The 7,355-nt window shown below is 45.1% G+C and overlaps 1 protein-coding gene across 1 annotated transcript in view; it reads right to left on the reverse strand.

Moving 5' to 3' along the window:
* LOC119409778 (CREB-regulated transcription coactivator 2) overlaps positions 1-7,355 on the reverse strand; it is a gene marked incomplete in the record, with an annotated part of 35,578 nt that overhangs the window by 27,074 nt on the left and 1,149 nt on the right.

Genomic DNA, 7,355 nt, shown 5'->3' on the forward strand with positions numbered 1-7,355 from the left:
GGGGAGTCTGGGAACGTCTCAGAGGGGAGTCTGGGAACGTCTCAGAGAGGAGTCTGGGAACGTCTGACGCCTTCAGCAGCTGGGAGCTGAAGCGGAGGTCTTCGCCTCGTCCCGTCTCAGAACTGTTAAGCTTTTACCAACTCGTTGTCCGCGGGCACACCTTCGTACATCTCGCCTGTTTCAATGCTGCACCCCTTGCAAGGATTAAACCTGCGTTGAGAACATCTTCCCGCCTCCTCATGTGGATTATTTGATTAATGAGATGACGACAGGATAACTGTCCAACATTTGGTCCTGGAGCTGCCCCCAACACCGCCCGGACCACCAGGCTCATCTGATGCCACGCACGGGGGACAGGACCGAGCTCCTGCAATGAGAGGGTTCGGCTGATGTTGTGGGACGTGACGGGGGACGAACGAGTGAAGCCATGCGCAGGAGGAGGGGAGAGGATTGTTTTTTAACTTTCACTCAACCTTTATTTGTCCAGGTTGGTCTCACTGAGCCTCGAGGACTCATTTCACGAGACCTGCTCCATATAAAGTACAGACAACAATAAACTACAGTAAAATGAGGTTAAAGTAAGAGAAGTGTACAAACAATAAATCAGGGCGCCATAAAGGTCTAGGGTCTTAATGTTTCTGGGGGACCTGGGGTCTAACGTGGAGGCTCTGGGAACCTTCAGTCTGGGACTAGACGAGCACAGAAACCATGTCGACGATGCGTTTGTGTGTACAAGATGGAGCTGCGCAGGAAAAATAAAGAGTGTGTGCTCGGATCCAGTTTGTCGTCTTTTATTTTTAACTTGCCTGATGAAGGAGACGCTGAGAAGCCGAGGCAAGAAAATAATCTAGAGATTTAGACCCGACTCGTTTTGATTTCTGCCGGACAGCTGACGGACTCCACGGGGAGACGGGAGAGAGATGACCGGTGCTGCGGTCGCTCTCTTCCTCAGCCGAGGGACAGAGAGGAAAAGAAAAGGCAGAGCTGAGAGAAAGATGCCGTCCAGGCATGAGACAACAATGTCCTCCTTGGACAGTAGCGTCCAACGTCGTCAGAGGTCTGAGCTGAGCTTTTTTTAGAAGAGTTTAAAGATGTTGAGGCGCAGCTGGACAAGTTTCAGTCCAGGAAACATACGGGACGAAACTAACTGCTTCTAGAAAACTCTTCACAACTGAAAACTTGGTCTAAATGAGCGTAAGAGTGAATATGAAAACAGAAGACGGGGATAAAATGCCTTTGTTTTATTATAAGAGATTTATTTCAATGCTGGGATTTATGGGACAAAACTTTTTTAAACTGGGTGTAAAAATAGCTGTTGAGATTATTCCTGGGAGGAAATTGGATCTGATGATCCCATGAGTCCGAGAGGGAGATAAATAATAAAAAATATTGGAAGTAAACCTTGTTAATCAAAAGATAAAATATCAAAATTGATGCTTGGATGTGGTGTTTATTCAATTCTATTAAATTTATTTCTGAACTCCAGGTCACAACAGAAGTCGTCTCAGGGCCTGAACAGAAACTTTCATCTATAAAATAATAATTTAACAGAAACTTTCATCTATAAAATAATAATTTAACAGAAACTTTCATCTATAAAATAATAATTTAACAGAAACATTCATCTATAAAATAATAATTGAACAGAAACATTCATGTATAAAATAATAATTGAACAGAAACTTTCATGTATAAAATAATAATTGAACAGAAACATTCATGTATAAAATAATAATTTAACAGAAACATTCATGTATAAAATAATAATTGAACATTATTTATCTGAGGAGCAGCTTTGAGTTTAACTCCATCACAGAACTCTCATCTTGAACAAGCATGAAGGCGACAGTGGAAAGAAAAACTCCCTCATGAGGAAGAAACCTTTAGCAGAACCAGGATCAGGACTAGAGGACCATCTGCTTGGACCGGCCCACTTCTCCGCTCTGCATGGAGATCAGCTGATCAGCTGAAGCAGGAAGTTAATCCTGCAGTGTGGGCTGCACAGAGGCGCAGCAGGTGCTAAATAATTTAAAATATTTATTTTAAATAAAAATTCCATGCCGATCGTGCAACTCATCCATCAATCAGCCAATTGTGTGTCATGTCCAATCTTATTTTGAAAAACCGTGATAGTCTGTGATAAATGAACTGCGAAGTAGCGAGGGACTACTGGACTGCAAATGGCCGACTGGGCTGTTGTGAAAGTTTCTCAAACAACCAGTGACTCCGCCCCCTGACATTCTGTGACCGACCGTGTTCCGACGTCACGTTTTAAGGCCAGCACGGTACGCTTGGAACCCCAGAGAAAAAGGTGCCGGTTCCACAAACAATTGCTAGCGGAAAAGCCTCGGAGCCGAGCCGAGTCAAAGCATGCTGCACCGACACTAATGGAAAAGGACTGCAAGTCTTTACTGACGGTTGTTGGGTAGTGGAGCTCACCCCAGAGAGTCCTCCAGAACAGAACCTTCAGAGCCGACCCCCTGCAGACCAGTCTCTCTCTGAACAGCTGATGGGTTCTAGTTATTTTAGTTAGAATGAACCAAAGACATGAAGCATGCTGGAAATCTGAACCAAAGTCTGCAGCAGAACATTTAATGTCCCCCGTCTGTATGCGCTGCTCGTTTCTGTGGGTTTCACTCATCTTAAATTAACGAGTGCTTGTTTAATCCTCCACCTGTTAGAAATGTTCCCGGTGGCTTTATGGGATGTTTTCCTCCCTAACCTCGTCAGCTCTGTTGAAGCTGATTGGACTGAAACCACCTGAGGTCGCACGGAGGTTTCAGGGAGACCTTGAAGCAGCGGGAGCAGATGAAGATGCTTCTTCAGAAATGAGCAAACAGGTGTCCCAGTGGACAGAGACATGAAGGGGGAGGGGTTAACAGACACTACCTTCTCCAGCTGGCATCAGGAGGCGGGGACAGGTACGCCGAGTTGTACAGAGAGTTGTCCACCTGGGGAGACGGCAGGTTAAGGAAACAACAAGTCTGTCTGGTGGGTAAAACCTCCACAAACAAGTTCTGATATTCTGGAAAAAATGAAGCGCAAACAGGCAACAAAACTAAAATGTAGTCCGGTCCGAACCACTGAAATGTATAAGTGATGAGGAATCTGCTGAGGATGTTTGAATTAAAACCTAAAAAACCAAAGAGTTCTGGAACAGACAACAAACAGTGGAGCGAAGAAGTATTTAGTCAGACTGTGCCAGTTCTCCGACTTGGACAGATGAGGGGTCAGTAATTTTCATCATAGGTACACTTGAACTATGAGACAATCCAGGAAATCACTCTGTAGGGGGTTTAAACAATGTATGTATAAATTATGGTGGAAAATAAGTATTTGGTCATTAACAAACAAGATTTCTGTCCCTCACAGACCTGTAGCTTCTTCTTTAAGAAGCTCTTCTGTTCTCCACGTTACCTGCATTAAAGGACCAGTTTGACCTCGTTATCTGTATAAAAGACACCTGTCCACAGCCTCAAACAGTCCGACTCCAAACTTAACCATGGCCAAGACCAAAGAGCTGTTGACGACACCAGGACGAAGACTGTAGACCTGCACCAGGTTGGGAAGAGTGAATCTACAATAGGCAGCAGGTTGTTGAAAATCAATCAACTGAGGGAGCAACTGGAAGAAAAAGGAAGACCTACAAGACCACTGATAACCTCCCTCGATCAGGAGCTCAGTGGGGACAAGATGATCAGAGAGCGGTGCGCTAACATCCCAGAACTGCACGGAGGGACCAGATGAATGACCTGCAGAGAGCTGGACCAAAGTAACAAAGACTGCCATCCATCTATCGCAGACTACAAGAGAAGGAACACGTCTGTGGAGATGACCAGCGCATCATGTCTGGACGAGCTCAACACCTTCTACACCCGGTTTGATGCAAACACCACCACACACGTCACCAGACCACATGTGGACAGTGAGGACACCTCACTCCGTTTAGACACTGCTACAGTGAGACGGGCGTTCAAGACAGGGAACTCTCACAAGGCACCAGGGCCTGATGGCATCCCAGGACGGGTGCTGAGCGTGTGCGCTGACCAACTCACCAAGGTGTTACCAACATCTTCAACCGGTCTCTGAACCAGTCTCTTGTACCCACAATCTCCAAGACCTCCACTGTTGTCCCCATCCCAAAGACCTCTGCAGCATCCTGCCTTAACGACTTTCAGCCCATATCACATCTGTCATCATGAAGAGCTTTGAGTAAATTATCAAGACTCACATCTGTGCCCCCCTCCCTGACACCCCGGACCCCCTACAGTCCAGAGCAAACTGGTCTACAGGTGATGCCGTTGCTTTAGCAGGTCAGAGTGACGTGCGGTGAGGTTTGTGACAGGTGACACAGTGTCTGGCACTGGATGCTCACACATATGAACCCAAAATGGAAGCTTTTATTTCAACGTAGCCTCTTTTTTCTTCCTCTCATACTTTGATTCAACTGAAAATATAGTTCAGACAAATCCGTTAGTTTTGAGATATGACGTTCCATTTTGTCTAAACAAATTTAAACGAGTGTACCGTCTGCTTTACCCCCGCCCCTCTGTGTAACAGAAGAACACAGACTGCACCCGCTTCCTTGTCCCTATGGGGCAGCACTGCCCCCTAACGGTGCGGCATGGTACTTTCTGCCGCACCTCTGAATTTTCAGCGTGCGTTACGACCCATTAGAAAGAAGAAATGTGTCACACACATTCATTCAATATGTTAGACAGACTGTAGCACATCAACATGTGCAGCACATGTGTAACCAAACATGTATATTGACGATATACCGAGACAGCAATGGTCATGCACCAACCACCTACTTCATATATTGTATGATACAGCGCCCCCAGAGGTGACCCAGAGCACTACACTGCCTCGCCCAGCACATTTATTCCATGTTTGAACAGGAAATGTGTAAATTCCATGATTCTGAACATTGAAGTGTTGAAATAATTCAGAAAACAGTTTTATAAAACAGTCAAGTGGTCAAATGTATTTTCTCTCATCATTGTCAGTATTTTGACATGACAGGTGCAGCACTGCCTCACCTGCCTCCCCTGACCGCACATCACTGAGTTCACACCCCCCTCAGCCATCTGGAGAAGGTAAACACCTTCGTGAGAATGCTCTTTATCGACTACAGCTCAGCATTCACCATAATCCTCTCCAAGCTGGTCTCCAAGCTCACCACACTGGGCCTGGAGAAGTCCATCTGCTGCTGGATACTGGACTTCCTCACCAACAGACCACAGGCAGTGCTCTCCTCCACACTAGTCCTCAGCACTGGTACACCTCAGGGCTGTGTCCTCAGTCCACTCCTGTACTCACTTTTTACACGACTATACAGCCAAGCACAGCTTTAACATCATCCTCAAGTATGCTGATGACACCACCATCTTGGGCCTCATCACCAACGACGACGAGTGCCTACAGAGACGAGGCGAAATCACTGACCAGCTGGTGTCAGGAAAATAACCTCTCTCTAAATGTCAGCTAAACTAAGGAGATGATAGTGGACTTCAGGAAGAGTGTGGAGGTCAGCACTCCACCATCAACATAAACAACGATGAGGTGGAGCAGGTCAGCAGCTTCAAGTTCCTCGGTGTTCACATTACTGAGGAACTGTCCTGGACTTTACAAACAGACACTGTGGTCAAGAAAGCCCAACAAAGACTCTACTTCCTATGAAGACTAAAGAAGTTTGGTACAAACACCAGCATCCTCACAAAGTTCTATAGGTGCACCATTGAGAGCCTGCTGACAGGCTGCATCACAGGGTGGTACATGAACTGCAGCAGTCAGAAAGATCTACAGAGGTGGTGCAAACAGCAGAGGACATCACTCGTAGCAGTCTCCACACCATCCAGGACATCTACCAAAGCCGATGTCCACACAGCATCAAGGACAACATCCACCCAGCACAAGGCTCAGTTGGTGTACCACAGGGCTCATTCTTAGGACCCATCCTCTTTTCAATCTACTTAGGTAATGTAGGTCAAAGCATCCCTGATGCATCCATACATTTCTATGCTGATGACACAGTTGTTTATTGTCAAGCTAAAACTGTTGCTAAGGTTTTCCAGCTTTTGCAGTCCACTTTCAACATCATCCAGCAAGATTTGTTCTGTCTCAAGCTTGTCCTAAACAAAGACAAAACCAACAGGCTGTTTTTTTCAAACAGGAAGTCAGTCAGATCAGTTCTTCCTCCGATTTTATCCTCAAATGGTGTCTCTATTGTGTTAGTGGATTCCTACAAATATTTGGGTATCTTGGTCGACTCACATCTCTCTTTTAAGCTCCACGTAGAAAACTTGGTAAAGAAACTGAAAGTTAAACTGGGTTTCTTTTTCAGAAACAGATCCTGTCTAACTCTGAATGTTAGGAAACACCTTGTATCTGTGACTTTCCTTCCCTCCATTGATTACGGTGACATTATTTACATGAACGCTCCTACAAGAACCCTGCAGATGTTGGATGCTGCAGATGTTGGATGCTGCAGATGTTGGATGCTGTCTATCATGGTGCACTAAGATTCATAACTGGCTGTAACTACCGTACCCACCACTGCACCCAGTATTCACTGGTTAACTGGACATCATTAACTTCACGCAGACTCTCTCACTGGTACATTTTCATCTTTAACTCACTTCCTGGTCTGCTGCCTTCATACATCTCCTCCTACATGTCTCTGTGTGAGTGCAGCTACAGCGTGCGCTCTCAGGACATCATTACCTGCAGTGTTCCCTCAGTGAGGACTGAACTAGACAAGAGGACCTTCTCCTACTCCGCTCCTGTTTCCTGGAATATCTTGTAAAAAGATCTGAAGCTCTCGACCTTTGACCTCTCTAAGTGGCTTCAAACATCTGTTAAGTTCCTGCAGATGTTCCTTTTTGTAGTTTTCTACATCGTTTTATAATCTAGCTGGGTTGTTTTTTTTTTGCTACTTTTCCTTTTAATTACCATTTTACACATTTTCACTTGTAAAAAAAAAATTAAAATCGGTACATGTCCTTTGATTGTCCATTGTTGTCATCATTCTTTGTTAAAATCAAGTCTCTCTTGCAAATGAGTCCTCGAGGCTCAAAGGGATTAAACTGTATAAAGGTTAAATGATAAAAAAAAACAAGGACTCTTCCACCTACGACCCTCGGGCAGACGATACAGGAGTCTGTCATCACGTACAAAAAGACTAAAGGACAGTTATTACTCTCAAGCTGTCAGATTACTGAACTCTCGATAAATAACACTGAACAACTGGCAATAAGATCAAGACACATCTGTGACAACTACAAACCGGATTCCAAAAAAGTTGGGACATCTTGATTCAAGCCACGCCCACCACAGATCTGATTCTATTAAAC

This window comes from Nematolebias whitei, chromosome 5 (genome assembly GCF_014905685.2).
Source record: "Nematolebias whitei isolate Nwh7 chromosome 5, NemWhi1, whole genome shotgun sequence".
NCBI lineage: Eukaryota > Metazoa > Chordata > Actinopteri > Cyprinodontiformes > Rivulidae > Nematolebias > Nematolebias whitei.